The sequence below is a fragment of the Pelodiscus sinensis genome, chromosome 28 (assembly GCF_052426305.1).
Source record: "Pelodiscus sinensis isolate ZL-2025 chromosome 28, ASM5242630v1, whole genome shotgun sequence".
In the NCBI taxonomy this organism is placed as follows: domain Eukaryota; kingdom Metazoa; phylum Chordata; order Testudines; family Trionychidae; genus Pelodiscus; species Pelodiscus sinensis.
In genome coordinates this window covers 14,726,849-14,745,945 of record NC_143079.1, presented here as the reverse complement: position 1 = coordinate 14,745,945, position 19,097 = coordinate 14,726,849, and the positions used below count along the sequence as shown (strand labels likewise).

The following is a 19,097-nucleotide window of genomic DNA, read 5'->3' as shown; positions in this document are numbered from 1 at the left end:
ATCAGCACCCCTCTTCTCCCTCCCCTGCCCTGCTCAGAAAGCAGGCGGCTCCTGGGGGAGGGGCAGTTCCTAGGCAAAGGGCAGGAGATGAGCAGAAGGGGAGGGAGGGGCAGATGACGTGCAGGCACTTTATAGACTGTTGGCCAAAATAGCCAAGATCTAGCAATAGATCCCGAGCTGCTGGTTGGTGACCACTGATATAGGGAGATGGAATGTTTCACCAGTGCTTTAAGAGGGTCAGATGACAGATGCTATCCAAATATCCACCATCTTTATTCCTCTCCCCCCATTTGTGGGGAAACGCAGCTTTTTTGTCTGATCGATGGTTAAATAGGTAGCCTCGTTGCTCCAGCATATCACTGGCTGTTCATAGATCACATGTTCAAAATAACCCCTTCTCCCGCAGTATCCATTCATGAAAAGTTTGTGATGCCAGGCAACAATGCTATTAAATGTTTCTAGCCCAGCTCTTTCTCTCTCTGATTAGAGCTAGGGCACGCCTTTCTACTCATCTCTTCTCCCCACCACCAACAGGCCAGAAAGGAAACAGCATGTTCCTCCATTGCTATGTCTAACTAAAGGAAACATTCTCTGGTGTTAATGTAATCGTGCTCTGGGAACAATAGGGCTCTTGTATAGAATCACCCCCTTTACATACTTGACTGGATTACAAAAGAGGAAAAATGCCAGTGTTATGCAATTTGCAAGGTACCAACTCATCTTCCCATTTAAATGGTGCTAACTGAATCAATAGAATTAGGCTTTGATTTTTACAGTCAAGCTTTATATTCATCCAAACGTTGCAAGTTAGTGAAATACAGTAACTTGAGTAATAATGGAATAACTTGCCTATTACTTCTAATTAAAACTCTGTGTTAGGCTCTGAAGAGTCACCAAATCCAGTTATCGCAGTTTCCCTAAGGAAACCTAACCTAATTTCACTGTTTGAGGATTGTAAGGGCATTATAACACAAACTGGAAGGAACGGGTGGGATTTTATTGCGCTTAATATTTTGGGCTCTCACTAACTCCAGTATAAATCAGAATACACTGGTGACTTCAACAGAGTTAATGCCCGCATATGAGATTAGAATCAGCCCTTTTATTTATAGGATCATGTGTTACTGAATCATAAAAACATGTAGATAGAGCAGGTGTCACCAGCAAGATTTGCTGTCTGTACCCTCAAACAGCCAACAGATTATAATCTGTCAGCAAAATATGCAGGATAGCTGTGTAATGTTATGGATTATATTATAAAAGAGCCTCTACCAGCCTTAAATACTTTTTTGAGGCCCCCACTGTGCTAGGTGCTGTACAGATGTAGTAAAGATGCAGGCCACACGGTCAAGGTTAATGACAAGATGCAGTAGATGGAGAAGACCCTGAAAAGGATTGCCTTGTGTCAAAGGGGAAGAGATACTTTGTTCTTCTTGTATACTAGTGGCCTGCACTTACCCTGGTCTTGCCTTCCCTGTGTTGTACACAGACTGAGGACCTCCAGGAGAGAGACTAAAAGTGTACTGCTGCTGATCAACTCGTGCAATGCAGTTGCAGGTCTTGGGTTCTGTCTTTGGTGATGGGCCATGCTGGCGGTCTTTGCTCATGTACTCGATACTCTCATTAAAGTGAATGGAGATATTCAAGCAAGAAAGGATTCCAGGATCATGTCCTATTGGTTACCTTAAACACTTTCTTAAAAGGAATCTAATCCGAGTCCATGGCAAGAAAAAGGTGGGAGAGGTTTGTGGCCCCGTCCTACAGCTCTTATGTGAGTCCAGCCTCCCGTAGAAGGTGGCAGGAATTCGGAGTTGCACAAGGATCGTAGGCCCAGTGAACTTCTATGTTAATGACACTGGCAACGTTTCCCTCTCATGGCTGATTAAATGCCAGGCAGATCCAGCTTGGCTGGTGAAAGATCAGTTTACTTACTGAGAGCTGGTTGCTATCGTAAGCACTGAGCACCTACTAACTTTTAGGGTCATTGGCATCCCCTGAGATAGGAAGGAAAACCAAAGCAGTTGAAATAGAAAGCAGGACCATAGCCAGTGTTCACTGCAAGCTGGGTGCTTGTGTAGCTGTTCTGGAGAGATTCAAAGGCTACCCAGCAGATTAGCAGAGTGCCCACAGCTAGGTTTTGTTTTTTGCTGGTGGTGCACATCCTCACATGCCTTGATGTGCATAAAATTATTCCACACATGGATGGAAAAATCTACACACAGACAGAAAAGATCAGAGGGAATGTTGGCCATAGCTCTAGTGTGATGCCATACCTAACTCAGACCCCTAAATGGGCCAGTGAATCTGTGCTTTCACAAAAAGGTTTTTTTTAGCAAGGTTACAGTACTCATATGACGCACGACAGTTAGGTTTTTCTTATAAACACCCAGCTGCATGGGCACGATTGCTAGTGCAGACATGAGCTAAGTGGCTTGGTTTACAGATCTTTAGGACTTTGGGTCTCATGTTCAAGAACGGGAGCTGTGGCTTTTCAGCCACTAACGCCAGGTCAAGTCATTGGGACCACTTACGTGTTTAAATCTTTTTCTGGATCAGGTACAGACTGAGGATCGAGAGCCTAATCCAGAAGCCATTGAAATCAGTAGGAATGTTTCATGATGTTTGGATTAAGCTTTAACACTCCATTCCTGGGAACACTGACTCATGCACCTCAGCCTTGCTCTCGTACAAACGCCCATTGAGCTCAATGGAGCCCTAAAGGGCATGTGTACATCCACCCCCCAACCCAACCCTGCAGGAAGTCTCAGTCTGGGAGAGCTGCCGTGGGCTTGAGTGGCAGAGCAGGAAACAGCATCCAGGCTGGAGGCTGGGCTCTGAGATTCCAGACCCCTTGCCAGATTCCAGACCCCGGCTAGCCTGAGCCTGGCCAGCCACATGGCTGTTTTAAGCCCTGCAGCCTGAGCTCCATGACCTGGCTTCTGAAACCTGGCATCGCAGGTCTTTTTTTTTTTTTTTTTTTGGCTGTGCAGATGTTAGGGATATTAAACAGTTAACTGGTAAGCATATTGCAATGGTGCCTGTAAACTGGGCACTTGGGTTGCCACCCAGCAGAGACTCAAATGCTGTCCAGCTGAGTGCCCACATCTGGCAGCACGTGTGGTACATATCTGCATATATCTAAGTGCACATAACAAAATTTATTCCACACATGGTTGGAAAAAATGAGGGAAAAGTGCTTACCCATAATGGAGGCTTACTCATATGCTTACTCATTAATCTTGCCTATTATCTCCGGCGGCAGCTAGCCACACCAGTCCAGAACAGCCCTGGCGGCAGAGGGGCCAGCAGGACTGGTGACAGGACCCCACGGCTGTGGTGGCACCCGTGGCAGGGCCCCACATCTATGGCTGCAGCATGGCTGGGCAGTGGGCTAGGTGTCAGACCTAGGTCGCTATCATTTAATCAGTGAACGGTCCTAGCAGACGTACCCGGCTCCGACTTCCTCTAAAGTCGATGGGGCATTTGTCACTATTTCAGCAGGAGAAAGATGAGTCTCTAAATTGAAACTGATCATTCCAGTTTCACTAACCAAGCTAAGTGGAAATGCAGCCAGTAATCTGTAGTGTGCCATAGGGAGGCGTTTCTTCCCACATGGTGACCTTGCAGTGCTGGTTGCCAGGGGATGTTGCAAAGGGCAGGAGTAATTGGGTACGCTCTTGGAAAATAGGACCAGTGGCCATGAGCCAAGGTGCTTGAGGGCCACACTTCTATGCTCTGGCTGTCCCTAAACCTCTGAGAGCCAGAAGCTGGAATTGGACAGCAGAGGATGGGACACTGGATAATTTGCCTTCATTCCCTGTGGGGCACCTGGCATTGGCCAATGTCAAGAGAGGACACAGGGTTACATGGACCAGATATCTCACCCAGACTGGCTGCTCTTACGTTCTTAAAATTAAATCAACCCTCTAGAATTCCCATTTTCCTAGTCTAAACATTAGTAACACAAGTCAGGAAAGTCTAAGGATGAGTTGGTAAGTCTCCCTTGCAGGACAAGTAAAGGTTATCCAGTCTGAGTTTCTGAACATCCCTCTTTCCTTCACCTTTCCATAGCATGGTCAAAATGTCTGTCTCCTCTTCATGTCTGCAATTCGCCTGTGAAGAGAAGTGTTGGCTTTGTGCCAATCCTGCATCAACATTTAAAACTGGAACTGAGGTTGGCTTAATGGAAATGAGACGAGAGAGACTGTCTGAGCCCCATTTTGATCAGACGTTACTCCAGTACCACCCACACGTTCATCAGGTTACTGCTGTGGGATTCAATTGTTACAGATTGCAAAGGGTAAAAGATCAGAGAACTCATTCTTTTTAATGAATGTTTTCTGCCAAAGACTATTTCCTTAATGGGCTTATCTGATGTCAGATGAATTGTGTGTGAATCCACTTTCTCTCTAGGTGGGTTGCTTGTTTGTGTTTTTTATTTTACAACTATGCAAGGTCAAGTAAGGAACTCTTGTTAGCAATTTCATGAAATTAAAGCTGTTCTAGATTTTGTAAAATAGTCACATACCTAGAAAGAAGGAGGAAATAACATGAAAAATGCACCATATATTTGCATCTGAAAACTACTTCTTATGCTTTCCAAAGTAAAACTAACACTATTAGACAATCAAATTATATTCCCTCTTAAAAGATCAAAGTTTAAAATAAGTAATTTTTCTAATCACTTCCTCTTCCCAGATCTCTCACATCCAGGTTGTTTTATTCATCAGTCTATTCCTTGCACAAAAGAAATGTTGTTAAGGCCATGCATTTTATCTCACGCTTATGCTTCCTCAGGTTGATCCTCTGAGGTTAACTGAGTATTGATTACACTGGCTAAAAAAATTCTACCTCAACTAATACAATGGAAACAGTTCATATTACTTTCCCCTCACTCCTTGTCTGTCTGGTTTGTTTAAACTGTGGGACAGGGATCATTTCTAAGGTCTTATCTACACAAGCTGGAACTAAAATAACTAAACCAGTATTAATTCACACCTTTAATTATTTCAGCAAAAATCAGTGGGGTTATCATAGAATACTAGGACTGGAAGGGACCTCGAGAGGTCATCGAGTCCCGTCCGCTGCCCTCATGGCAGGACCCAGTACTGTCTAGACCATCCCTGATAGACATTTATCTAACCTACTCGTAAATATCTCCAGAGATGGAGATTCCACAACCACCCTAGTCAATTTATTCCAGTGTTTAACCACCCTGACAGGAACTTTTTCCTAATGTCCAACCTTATCTTAATACAAAAGTTGTACGGCTTTAACTAGACCAGTATAATTCAGCCCAAAGGACATGTCTACACTACGGAGAAGACTGACTCTCTGGAGGTCAATCCGCTAAATTCTGTGCTGGAAGGTCTAGTGTAGACCCCCAAATGAAAAGCTGAGGGCAGCCCTCGCCAGTATCCTGTGCTCCTCCTTTTCAGAGGAGTAAGTGAAGCCGGCGGGAGCATGTGGTCCCATTGGCTTCTTGCAGCAGCTCGGCTTAAGCCGAATGTAGCTCTACCGTACCATAAGCTGACCTGCCTGGTCTAGTATAGACCAGGCCAAACATCCTGTAGATGCCGTTATACTGGAATAAAGCTTTTTATGGTGTTATAACTTAAACCTGATCTACACTAGAAAATTAGGTCTTTAGAAGACCATCACTCAAGGATGTGAACAATTCAGCACAATCAGACCAACCCTACCCTGTGGTGTAGACCACAATAAGTCATCAGGAGAATTCTCCCATCAACCTAGCTGCTTCCATCAGGGGATGGAGAATCTACACTGACAGGACAAGCTCTCCCTGCAGTTTTGATAGCATCTTTGCTGAAGAGCTATATCAGGACAGCTACTACCTGCAGCATTTTATATAATTTAGTGCCATTCAAGCATTTTAGTGCCATTCAAGAAGGAGCGTAAGTTACACTGAGGTCAGGCACTTTATATCGATTACAACTCAATGGGTTGTACTAGAATCATAGAGCTGGAAGAGACATCAGGTGGTCATCAAGTCCAGCCCTCTGCCCAAGGCAGGACCAATTCTAACTAAATCAACCCAGCCAGGGCCCTGTCAAGCCGAGACTTAGCTGGTAGAACCATTTCAGAAGGAAATTTCATCCCAATCAAAACGTTGCAGCCAATACAAAAAGTATAGGTTGGCCAGGCCTATGTGTGAATCAGGTATCCACTGTGGCCTTGTTATGACTAGGAAAAGATGTACTTTTAACCCATGCTAAATTAGCCAGTGTTCACTAAGGCCACTTCCACTTATCCTGACACAACTTATGTCCCTCAAGGGTGTGTTTTTTCACATTCCCAAGTGACACGTTTGGCTGATGTAAGTGCTCATTTACTATTTACTGTCTCTTAAGGACCCTTTCTTCCCCAAATAGCTTTTCATGTGCACTGTTTGGGTGACTCCATCACTTTAGTGTTCCCAGAACCAGCAGATCTGCCAAGCTACATGGAGAATCTCAGACCTGCAAGGACCTTGTCTTTTCACACTGCTGGCCCTATTGCGCTTCCCCCTCACAGCTTTGCCTCTCTGCTTCCTAGGAGCAGCGGTGGAGGGGACCCTTGTATGAGGCAGTTTTGATTCTTGATTAGAGAGGCATGTGGTCAGAGGGGATCATGTTTCAAAGAGTAACGGCTCCTTGGGTCCACCTTGGACAACAGCACCCCGGTGAAGGGGTCTTTGCAGTATGCCAAATGGAGGTATCACTCAGAGGCAACTAGGCCCAGAGCGACAGACAGGGTTAGCGTCTACGTTCCACGGATGCCCTCTGAGGATCTGGGGCCTGGTGCTACCCTTTCCTTCCTCCTCTTGATTCCAGCTGGGTGTTTTGGCTGTCTTCTGCTTGGGGGACAGATATTCCACTGAAGCTAAAGCCATTTCACAGCAACTGTGAAATGGCATTAGCTTCGATGGAATATCGGTCCACCAAGCAGACATGTGTGGCATGACTCTTAGTTCCCCGGTAGAGATCTGTCCCTATTGCCTGTGTTTCCACTTGTGTTCTCACTGATCTTTTTTAAAAAGTCAGGGATATGGGTTAGGATCCCAGCTGCATAAACAGAACAGCTGTGGCCACAAGCCTTCAAAAGCATCTCAGAGGTACCTTATTAATGGCTCCCAGTAGGCAACCCTCAGCATGCTGCTCTGCTTTGTCTGAACACCCCAGGAGGCGTCAGCAGCAGGATCGCAAAGGTACTCAATCAGATCCTACAGCTGCAAATCTTTTTGACATTATTTACTTGAAAGGATGGAAATCAAATGAAGCAGAAAGGAGTGTGGTGCGGTGTTGTAAAGACGCACAGGAAGCAGCAGGCTGTGTTGACTTGTGGGACCCACTTTCCGATAGACAACTGTTCAGTTCGTGGAGGGTGGCATGTGTCACTTGTTGCTGATGCGTGGTTCTGCCTCTCATCTTTGAAGTGACTGGCACAGCCGCCGCCCCATGCTCTATGAAAATTGGCTGATGCATAACTCAAAGATGCTTTATGCAGAACAGGTCATGGAGCATATCAATTTTACAGTTACAGTCCACTGACTGCGTACATCCTGTTTGTGTATGTATCATTCTTGTATGTGACATTAGAAATACAAAGTGTCGATCTATTGATAGCTCTAAATGTGCTAACGAGGGCCATTAGTGATACTTCAGGTACTTAATGACTCAGTATTCAAACCAACGACTTGTGGATGGCCATGTCTGTCCTGTAAGCCCAGACTGCGGTTGATTCTAGAAAGACGTGGCCATGCCACCTGGTACTGGAATCCATCTTGAACCTGGTATTTTTCCATGGGGTTGGGGTGCCAAACAAAGGGCTTCTGCAAAGGCTTGTTAAGCAATGGGAAGCCGTCAGTCCTTTGTCTTCAGCTGGCCTTTGAAACTGCCTGGCCCACCCTAAAAGGTTATTTGAAGAACTCTGAAAAGTGTTAGTCCCAGGTCAGAATAAGCATCAGCACTGACTTTAAGCTTTGACCTGAGATAAGAACAGCTGTTTAGGGTCAGAATATGCATGTAACAAGTTTCTTAGTGAATTAGAAATCTCAGCTTTTTTGTTCATTTTAATTTAGTAATGTACTTTGATCCGACTGTTTTCACTTGTAACCACATCAATCCTACTTTTTTGTACTTAATAAAAACACTTTTGTTTATTATCAGGCCCAGTGTAAATAATTGTTACCGGGGGGGAGCAACCACTGTGCATCTCTCTCTCATTGGTATAGGCTGTCCTTATGGGCTTTCACAGTGTAAAACTTTTACGCCAGGTAAGATGGATTTGTTTGGGGTTTTGGTCCCTGTGAGGGGTTGATTTGCTGGGTGTGGAGCCCTTCCGGAACTGAGCTGGTTCAGTGTCCGTGTTGCTCCACAGCAGCTGGTCACCCCAACTCTGCGCCCAGCAGAGAATCTGGCCCAGCAGGACAGGGTGCTGGGGAGCCTCAGGGAGCAGGAAAGTGGGCTTCGGTGGCATGATCAGCGCACTGGGGCACAACTCCAAGGGGATTTCTGTGATTCAACCCATCAGGACATTGACAGCTGTTCCTGACACTGGCAGGCTGGCTTATCCAAACTTCAGCAAGTGTGTTTAAAACAGAGTCCAATCCAAAACTGCCCTATGCTTTACAATCCCTCTGAAGTGGCTGGGTTTCATATAAGATATAAACTAGAGAAATTTAGTCCATATCTTCCCTCCAATATCCATCCCAATAGAATTGTATTGGCCCCAGGCAGTCTGGGTGCTCTCTTTCAAAAAAGCACAGTTTGCATTACATAGCACCTTTTTTCAAAAGAGCGCTTTCGAAAAAAGGCATTGTTCCTCATAAAATGAAGTTTTCTGCGGTCAAAAAACCTGCCGCATTCTTTCGATTTACTTTCGAAAGGACAGGGCAGGAGTCTAGACACAGAGGAAGTTTTTTTTTTTTTTTGGAACGCGGCTGCAGTCTAGACACAGGGGAAGTAGTCTAGACACACCCTGACAGTTTTTCCTAATGTCCCACCTAAACTGCAGTTTAAGCCCATTGCTTCTTGTCCTAGTAGTAGTAAGACTTTTATCGTCTAGAGTTCATCACATGACTTTTCAGCCATTCTAGTTTTGCATGTACCACGTGATAAGACTCCAACCGCTTCCTTTGTGAGACCCAGCAGAATGCAATGTAACATGTTTTAAGCTGTCATAAAATGTGCTGCCATCTGTGTGTTCCCATCATAGGTCTCCCCCTCCTGCCCTCTTACCTCAAACCAATTACAAAAAATTGGTTACAAAATGAAAACATAGCTCTCCAGAAACTTCTAAGCTCTAAGTGCCTGAGGTTTGAATTTCTGTGCCTGAAAGGGAGGGCTTCTGAAAACTGTTTAATGCACTAAGGTGTGGAATTTAAAATACAGTGACTATTCCTATTAACCCCAGTGTCTCTTTCTTCTGGCCTGTCAAATCTCAGAGGGACGCTGGCGTTTTGTAAGTCTGGAATAACTGAAATAAAGCTAAGGGAGCAGCGGGGTCAGTGACTGTCCCTATTTTTTTTTGTTTTGTTAAAGGCTGACAGCTGTCAGTTCCCTGGAGTTGATTTCGTTGTGATGCCTCACCAATAGGTCCTGTTCTGGATGTTGGAGCTGTGTCTGCACACTGGCATTTCTGAAGAGTCTCCCATTGCAGGTCGCAACATCAGCCATCAGCATGACCACAGCCTTGTCTGGACTTCCTCTAAGCAGAGTTAGGTGAGACAAGGGTAAGAACCCCCGTGCGTTGACACGAATGTGGGTGGAGCTGCACCTCTGGGAGTGTAGGGGGGAGAGATTCCCCACTACAGATCGCACCTCTGAAAACCAGCGCATGCTGATGCTCCTGGACCAGAGAGCCCAGGAGCCTAGTGACTGGAGAGTCGGCCAAGGCTGGGGGCAACAGGGTCGGGAAGCAGGGTGCTGGGGCCGGAGCCCTGCGGCAGTCCCCAGCAGCACTGTCGGCAAGTGGGGCCAGCGCTGGAACCCCACAGCAGGAGTTGGAGACTGTGGCAGCAGCCTGGGCTGGCCAAGGAGCTGGCAGCAACTGGGTGAGCAGCCCAGCTAGGCTAGCAGGGCGGAGGAGGAAGGAAGGGGGCAGGGTGCCTTTGGGCTGATACAAAATGCAGGACAATGTAGCACTTTAAAGACTAACAAGATGGTTTACTAGATGATGAGCTTTCGTGGGCCAGACCCACTTCCTCAGATAAAATAGTGGAAGAAAGTAGTCACAACCATATATACCAAAGGATACAATTAAAAAAATGAACAAATATGAAAAGGACAAATCACATTGCAGAACAGGAGGGGGATGCGGGGGGGGGGGGGAGGAAGGAAGGTAAGTGTCTGTGAATTGATGATATTAGAGGTAGGGAGAGTGGGATGTTTGTGAATTAATGGTATTAGAGGTGATAATTGGGGAAACTATCTTGGTAATGGGTGAGATAGTTCAAGTGTTTGTTGAGTCCTTTTTGGAAAGTGTCGAATTTTAACATGAATGACAGTTCAGAGGATTCCCTTTCAAGTGCAGATGTAAAAGGTCTTTGAAGCAGAATGCAGGTATTTAAGTCATTGAGAGAGTGTCCTTTCTGGTTAAAATGGCAAGAAACTGTTTTTTCTTTGTGATCTTGTCTGATATCTGTTTTGTGGGCATTAATCCTTTGGCGAAGTGTCTGAGATGTTTGTCCAATGTACATAGCAGACGGACACTTTCGGCACATGATAGCATAGATTATATTTCTGGATGCACAGGAATATGTGTTCTTGATCTTATAACTCACTTGGTTAGGTCCAATAATGGTATCAGCAGAATGAATATGTGGACAAAGCTGGCAACGGGGTTTGTTGCAAGGGAAGGTACCAGGGTTGGTATTAGTGTGGTATGTCCTGTGGTGGTTGGTAAGAATCATCTTGAGGTTAGGTGGTTGTCTATAGTCTCCTATAGTCTTTAAAGTGCTACATTGTCCTGCATTTTGCTTCAGCTACCCCAGACTAACACGGCTACATTTCTATCACTATTTGGGCTGATAGTCTGCCAGCAGCAGGTGCAGGCTTGGGGGCTGGTGGCAGGGGATCTCTCATGGGGTGGCAAGCTCTCTGCCTGACGCATGGGCTGGCCTGAGGGGTGGGTGAGAACAAACCGGCGTCCCTGTGGGTTTAGGAAACTGCCTGCAAAGCCTTACTTAGCATTCCATGTGTCCCTCAAGAGCCAGACTGCACTCCGGTGTGCCCGTGGAGGAGGACTCTAGCAGAGCATGGATAATGACTGGGAGGCTCAGGAGACCAGGCCCTAGGGCAGCTGGGATGTGAGACTCCACAGTTCAAGGCAGGGGGCCGGGCAGAGGGTTTACATGCAGGAGTGAACCCTAGATGCTCCACATTTAGAAAATCGATGCGGTGCCCAGATCCAGCTGGCTTGGGACATGGCGAGTCCAATTACAACCTATAAGAACATCCAGACTGGGTCAGACCAAAGTTCCATCTAACCCAGAATCCTGTCTACCAACAGTGGCCAATGCCAGGTGCCCTACAGGGAATGAACAGAACATGGAATCAAGTGATCCATTCCCAGCCCTGACAAACAGAGGCCAGGGACACCATTTCTACCCATCCTGGCTAATAGCCACTGATGGACCTAACCTCCATGGATTTATCTAGCTTTTTGTTGAACCCAGTTATAGGCGTGGCCCTCACAACATCCTCTGGCAAGGAGTTCCACAGGTTGACTGTGTATTGTCTGAAGAAATACTTCCTTTGGTTTGCGTTAAACTTGCTACCTACTGATTTCATACTGATGATCATCCTGTACTCAGCTAAGTCTGGAACTACTTCTGACTCCGCTAGCTGGAGCGTCTGCTTCTCCTATTTAGTGGCAGACAAAATCATGAATGCAGAACAAGGAAAGCATGCGGAGCATTTCATTTAAAACACAATATACAGAACATTGCAAAGCTGGCTATTGCTAGCTCACTGAAAAAGGCTCAGTGAGAGGGGTTGCTATGGGGCATCTTATTGGTAACCATATTAATATCTGTCATTATGCTAAATATGCTTGATTTGTATAAAATACACCATAAACACCTAGAGAAGGGCAGAGAATAGGGAAAGAAAATGAAATCCGCTAGAAGGGGGCTAACAGGCAACAGCTTCCCGGACAGAATTAAAAATTAGTCCCATCCCTCAGGAAGCGTTAATATTCAGATATTTCCTTCACCTGCTTGCAGATGAAATGCTGAGTAATGAGCATCTAGCTCATGTTGTCCACATAGCAAAGCTGAATACAGATCAATGAAGCTGAAATAATTCTTGCAATACATTCGGCTTTGGCTCTTAGGTAGGCATGCTGGCTGCATCTTCTTGACACTTGTCTCCCGCCCTCAGGACAGTGTCTTTCCCCTTCCCTCTGTAGTATCGTTCAGAATTATTTTTTACCACAAGAGACAAGATGCATTGGGGAGAACCCAGCGGAGGGCAACACATGATTAGGGAGCTGGAGCACATGACCTCCAAGGAGAGGCTGAGGGAATTGGGCTTATGGAGGGTATGTCCACACTACACTTTGTTTTGGAAAAACAGCCATTTTTCCAAAAACTTCATTTACATCCACACTGCAATCACGTTCTTTCAAAAAAAAAATCGAAAGAACAAAGGTTTTTTTTTCTGACATTGGAAAGAAGCCTTTTTCTGAAAGAGCCCTTTTGGAAAAAGGCGAGTGTGGACGGGGAAGAGGGAGTTCTTTCCATATAATCACAGCTTACATTTGAGAAAGTGTCCATTCAGTGTGGATCCTATCTTTCAAAAAAGCAGATCGCTTTTTTGATGAGATTTGGCAGTGCGGACACTCTTTTGGAAAAAGTTTTTTTAGAAGATCTCTTCCGGAAAAGCTTCTTCCAAAAGAAGCCTGCAGTCTAGATGTAGCCTTAGTCTACAGAAGAGAAGAGTGAGGGAGGATTTGAGAGCAGCCTTTAACTTCCTCAAGCGGGGTTCCAAAGAGGCTTGCAAGAGGCTGTTCTCAGTGGTGGCAGATGACAGAACGAGGAGCAATGGTCTCAAGTTGCAGTGGGAGAGGTCTATGTTGGATATTAGGAAAAACTGTTTCCCTAGGAAAGTGGTGAAGAACTGGGATGGGTTCCATAGGGAGGGGATGGAATCGCCATCCCTAAAGATTTTTAAGTCCCAGCTTGACAAAGCCCTGGCTGGAATGATTGATTTGGGGTTGGTCCTGCTTTGGGCAGGGGGCTGGACTCGATGACTCCTGAGGTCTCCTTCAACCCTATGATTCTATGAGTGTAATAGAGTGAAACATTGCTACTGTAGTTAAGGCATTGGTCTGGGAACCACACCTAAACTGAATTCCTGGTTCTCCTGCAGGCTTCATGTGGGATATTGGTCAAGTTATTTACCTTCTCTGAACCTCAGTTCCCTAGATGAGGCAAAAGGATTATAATCCTATTTGTTTTTCTCAATGACATTGCAAATTTTTTGAGACAGAATCTTTCACATTTGTACCTACAGCACAGCTGGGGGTGGGGCAAGGGGCGGGGCATCTGTCAAAATTGCATGGTGATGAAAGCTATCGAGCTTATATTACTCAGCACCAGCACAGTTGTGTACCACTCCTGGTTGGGACTTCTAGTTGCTACTTGCACTACAAATAATAATCAGTCAGAGCCCTATAGGGTTGTCAGATGGTTTAACCAAAAATACTGAACACTTCCCCCTGCTCCCCAAAAAAACCCACCAGGGAAAAAATTCTGTGGGGCGGGGGAGAGATCAAAGTTGTTGAGCAAAAAAAAAGGACTCAGAGTTAAGCTAAAAAAATAAAACCGCATTAAAACAGAATGGCTCCTTTCAGTGCGTGCAGAGTCAGAATGGGGATAAAAACAGGGGAGTGGTTGAGCACTAAGACCCAGGGAAGGCATTGCTTCCCCTTGGTTTTAGGCTTTTTGTTGGCAGCTGTTTTGTTTCTTGATCAAACAGAACGCAGCTTCTCTGCGGAACTAGGTAAGCAGGGGTCCGGGGGCAGGGTGTTGGGGCTGTCGGGGGTCTGGGGGGTGGGGGGAGGCTGGGTGCTAGGCCCAGTTGCCAAGTGTGTCGTAGGGTTGCCAGGTGTATTTTCGCCTCCTGGCAGGGAAAAAAACACAGAAAATACCCGACATTTTAGGTGTCCAGTATTTTCTGATTTTTTTTTTTTTTTACTGGACAGGAGGTGAAAATACTGGACTGTCCAGGCACCTGGCAATCCTAGAGCCTTTGTGTGTCTGGTTGTTTTGGAAACCACAATTAGCCATGCTGAGATGAAGCATTTTGACTAAATGATACAACACAGCTCTGTAACGTGAAAAGACGCTAACTATCTTATCTATTACAAAGATAGCTTCCCCAATTATCACCTGTAATACCATTAGCTCACAGACCTTCTCTCCTCCCCCCCCCTCCCCCCGCATCCCCCTTCTGTTCTGAAATGTGATTTGTCCTTTTCTTGTGTGTTCATTTTTTTAACCATTGGTCTTAGATTTCTGAGAAATGAGGGAGAAATGAGAAGAACAAAAGGAACTCTGGCTGAATTAAAAGGGGACAGGGTGTCTGCCTGTCTCATATAGTTGTTTAGGGTGATAAAAGTGATGCACAGGCAGCTGCTAGAGTTGCTTAAAGAAGTTAGGCCTGGCTAGCTACCATCAAAGCTTTAGGTAACATTCCTTTTTCCAAATGTGGTGTTCTTGTTTAAAATAAAACAGTATTTTAATTGATGAGGGTTGTTTGTGCTCGGTGGTACTTATAGGGAGCAGACTCCCAAAGGGAAGAACCCCAGAGGTCTGAATTCAGTCCCTTCTAGATAGGGCCTCCAGATCTGGCCTATAGTAGTTTGTGTACTAAGTCGTAAGCATGGGAGGATCATTCAGAAGATGTAAAGGCGTGAGGCCTGAAATCTGAAGGGGTGTACTTAGAGAGAGGCCTGGAAGGGGACAAAGCCGGCTCTGTAACCGTGACTGTATGAGTCTGTTCTGTAGTTCTTCAAGGTCTGTCACAAAAGGGTCAGCCCAGAGAGAGGGGGTTCAGCAATAGAACCCACCCACCTTCATTGCCATCTGGGTTTCAGACTAGCAAGGAGCTAGTGTAGCCTTCCTGCTGTAAGTCATAGCAGCTCTGGGGTTTGCTGTAACTTAAAAATCCTAAACTGCTCAAGACAGTTAAGACCAAAGCAGACTGTGAAGAGCTTCGAAAGGATCTCGCGAAACTAGGTAATGGGACAGCAAAATGGCCAATGAACTTTAATGTTGATAAATGCAAAGTAATGCACATTGGAGAAATAATCCCACCTACACATACATAATGATGGGGACTAAGTTAGCTACAACTACTCGAGAGAGATCTTGGAGTCATGGTGATTAGTTCTCTGAAAACATCCACTCAGTGTGCAGCGGCAGTCAAAAAAGTGAACAGAATTTTGGGATCGAGAATAAGACCAAGAATACCTTGTTGCCTCTGTATAAAACTATGGTGCATCCATATCTTGAATACTGCATACAGATGTGTTTTCCTCATTTCAAAAAAGATAAATTGGCAATGGAAAAGGTTCATAAAATGTCTACAAAAATGATTAGGGGTTTGGAACTGGTCCCATGTGAAGGGAGATTAAAAAAAGCTGGATTTTTCATCTTAGAAAAGAGGAAACTAAGGGTGGATATGATAGAGGTCTATAAATCATGACAGGTATGCAGAAAGTGAATAGGGAAAACATATTTACTTGTTCCCATAACATGAGAACTAGGCGTCACCAAAAAAAAATAATAAGTAGCAGGTTTAAAACAAACAAAAGGAAGTTTTTCTTCACTTGGCACACAATCAACCTGTGGAACTCCTTGCCAGAGGATGTTGTGAAAACTAGGACTTTAACAGGGTTCAAAAAAGAGCTAGATAGATTCATGGAGGTTAGGCCCATCAATGGCCATTAGCCCAGATGGGTAGGAATGGTGTCCCTAGCCACTGTTTGTCTGGAAATGGATGACAGGAGAGGAATTGTGAGGATTACCTGTTGTGTTTACTCCCTGTAGAGCATCTGGCATTGGCCACTATCAGTAGACAGTATCCTGGGGTAGATGGACCTTTGGTCTGACCCAGTCTGGCTGTTCTTATGTACCCCTAAGGGTTGCAAAGGAGCAGCACAGCCAGTTATGAGAGCCCAGCCTTGCTCCTGCGCTGGGGAGAATTCTCTGCTAGTCTCTTGTGCCTTTACAGCTGAAAGGGGCGCAGAGGGGCCAGGGAGTGGGAGGGGGGATCTCTCCCCATGTGCGGAGCTATCAGATGAGCACTTTTCCCTTGACTCGGCATCATAGCCTGATCCTAGTGCTGAACCAGGATTTTTCAGATTCTTTTCCGTGCGTGTGTTCATGTGGCTGTATTGGCATTTAAAGAAGCCACCCTTTCAGTTGCATATTGCATTTGTCAAATGCCTCTTACGACGGATGGAGAAATGTGATATTGCAAATCCCACTTTTGCTAGAGCATGGCAGCCATGTCCCCCTCCCGCTCCCCAGAGCATTGGAGAAAGGAAGGAAAAATTAAGGTGATAAATGGAAACATGGTTGCAACGTTTCATCTGTCTCCCTGAGAGACGCTCAGAATAGAATGTCTATAGTTTAGTCGTTCCTACGGTTACAGATTTGGCTGTACCTCTGCCCTCTGTCTCCCCCCGGGCTCCCTTTCATGTGACAGGCCACTTCCTTCGCCGTGATTCATGCCAGCGGTAGACCCCTGGTCACAGCACCAGCCATGTTTCCTCAGAGCATTATGATCAGTGGAACAGAAGCTAGAGGCCTTTGCTCCCTAGAGTGGCTGCTACTGACAGGCCACCAGTGGGGCTACGTCTACACAGCAGGCTTCTTTCGGAAGAACCTTTTTTCGGAAGAGCTCTTCTTCCGAAAGAGAGCATCCACACAGACAAGCGCATCGAAAAAGTGATCCTCTTTGGAACCCCCCTGCAGAGAGTTAAAGGCTGCTCTCAAACCCTCCCCCTCACACACACTCTTCTCTTCTGTAGACTAAGGCTACATCTAGACTGCAGGCTTCTTTCAGAAGAAGCTTTTCCGGAAGAGATCTTCTAAAAAATCTCCCAGTGGAATGCTGTTGAGAACGATGAGCTGAGATAAAGCCCTGAGCTAGGGGCAAGAAATCCCCTGAGGCTACATCTAGAATTCAGGCTTCATTTAGAAGAAGCTTTTCTGGAAGTGATCATCCAAAAAAGTCTTCCGAAAGAGAGCGTCCATACTGCGAAAGTGCATCAAAAAAGTGATCTCCTTTTTCGACAGATAGTGTCCACGCTGAATGGACACTCTCACATGCAAGTTGTGATTACTATGGGCAGAGTGGCCACCTGGGCACCTGTGCTTCTTCCTCGTTCCTCTTCTTTCGAAAGTACTCCCTCTTCCCTGTCCACGTACGCCTTGTTCCAAAAGAGCTCTTTCGCAAAAAGGCTTCTTCCTCGTAGAAAGAGGATTACCAACACCGGTAAAACCCCTCTATTCTTTCGATTTACTTTTGGAAGAACGCGATTGCAGTGTGGACGTTACTCAGGTTCTGTTGGAGAAACGACCATTTTCCTGACAAAACTCTGTACTGTAGAAAAGGGGGGAAAGGGGGAGACCGGGGGGGGGAGGAAAGGGGGGACCGGGGGGGGGGGGGGAGAACCACACAAAAAAAAGTCATGGCACCTTTAAATCCCACGCTCCCCACCTCCACCAGAGGCGGCAGGGAAAAAATGCTCCAAGCGGCCTTCTGTCTGAGAAAAACAGAAAATACTGGAGATTTTACATGTCCGATATTTTCTGGGTTTTTCACCAGACAGAAGCCGCAAATATCAGACTGTCCGGACCAATACCGGACACCTGGCGACCCTAAAAATGAGCCAATCTTTGCAAATGAAATTGCTGCCAAAAGAAGCAGAGGGAGCACACGGCACTCACAATGCTGTGTGCAATCAGTGTGCATCTCGCCCTGCCCTTGCTTTAAATTTGGGTCATTTCACATGTTGCCAGAGGCTGCTCCACCCTCCTTTACTCTGCAGGCCCTGCCCTGCTAACATGTGGCGTTCAAGCTCTGGGAGAGGGGGGAGACGAGGGGACTGGGCGCACAACCCAGTGCTCCAGAAGTGCTGGCAGAGAGGAGGAGGAGCAGACGGGTGCATGGCCCCCAGCACGCGAGAGATGCAGAGAGAGAGGGCGGTGGGGTGTGCATGGGCTGCCCATAGAACCCCAAGGGGCCGGGTGCCCACCACTGCCCTAGATCGGCTGCTGTTTCCTTGTCTTTTGTCAGCTGCAGAGAGGCTTTAATACCAGGCAGGCCCCTTTGTCCTGTGCCTCCTTGTTGGGATGTCCCTTCCCTTGCTGATGAGCTCATCAGGGTGGAGGTGAGAAAACCGTGCTGGCATCGACCCAAGTGCTGGGAGGTGGCTGGTCATCTGAGGCCAGGCGGCTGCTTTCCAAGGGTGGGCAAGTAACTCCTTAACACCACGTGGCAGGCCCTCCTCGCGGCAATCAAACCAACACATACACAGAGTCGGCATGAGCATGACCGAGCTCGCCCACGTCATAGAATCATAGAACCACAGAGCTGGAAGAGACCTCAGAAGGTCATGAAGTCCAGCCCCCTGCCCGAGGCAGCACCAATCCCAATTAAATCAACCCAGCCAGGGCTTTGTCAAGCCGAGACTTAAACACCTCTAGGGATGGAGACTCCACTGCTTCCCTAGGGAACCCATTCCAGTGCTTCACCCCCCTCCTAGTGAAATAATTTTTCCTAATATCCAACCTGGACCTCTCCCACCACAACTTGAGACCATTGCTCCTTGTTCTGCCATCTGTCACTACTGAGAACAGCCTCTCTCCATCCTCTTTGGAACCTCCCTTCAGGAAGTTGAAGGCTGCTCTCAAATCCCCCCTCACTCTTCTCTTCTGCAGACTAAACAGACCCAACTCCCTCAGCCTCTCCTCATAAGTTGCATGCTTCACCCCTCTAATCATTTTAGTTGCTGGATCCTCTCCAATGCGTCCACATCCTTTTTGTAGTGGGAGGCCCAGAACTGGACACAATACTCCA

General features: G+C 46.3%; 1 protein-coding gene across 3 annotated transcripts in view; it reads left to right on the top strand.

The window, feature by feature from the left end:
* Positions 1–19,097, top strand: part of LOC102447849 (tetraspanin-15-like) — a 282,367-nt gene that overhangs the window by 30,388 nt on the left and 232,882 nt on the right. Inside the window, exon 2 of one of the 3 annotated variants that reach the window (XM_089773762.1) lies at positions 9,543–9,722. The gene's annotated coding sequence lies outside the window, so the exon portion shown is untranslated. Of the gene's footprint in view, positions 1–9,542; positions 9,734–19,097 lie in introns of all 3 variants that reach the window. The other 2 variants (XM_089773761.1, XM_089773763.1) reach the window with 2 other exon arrangements.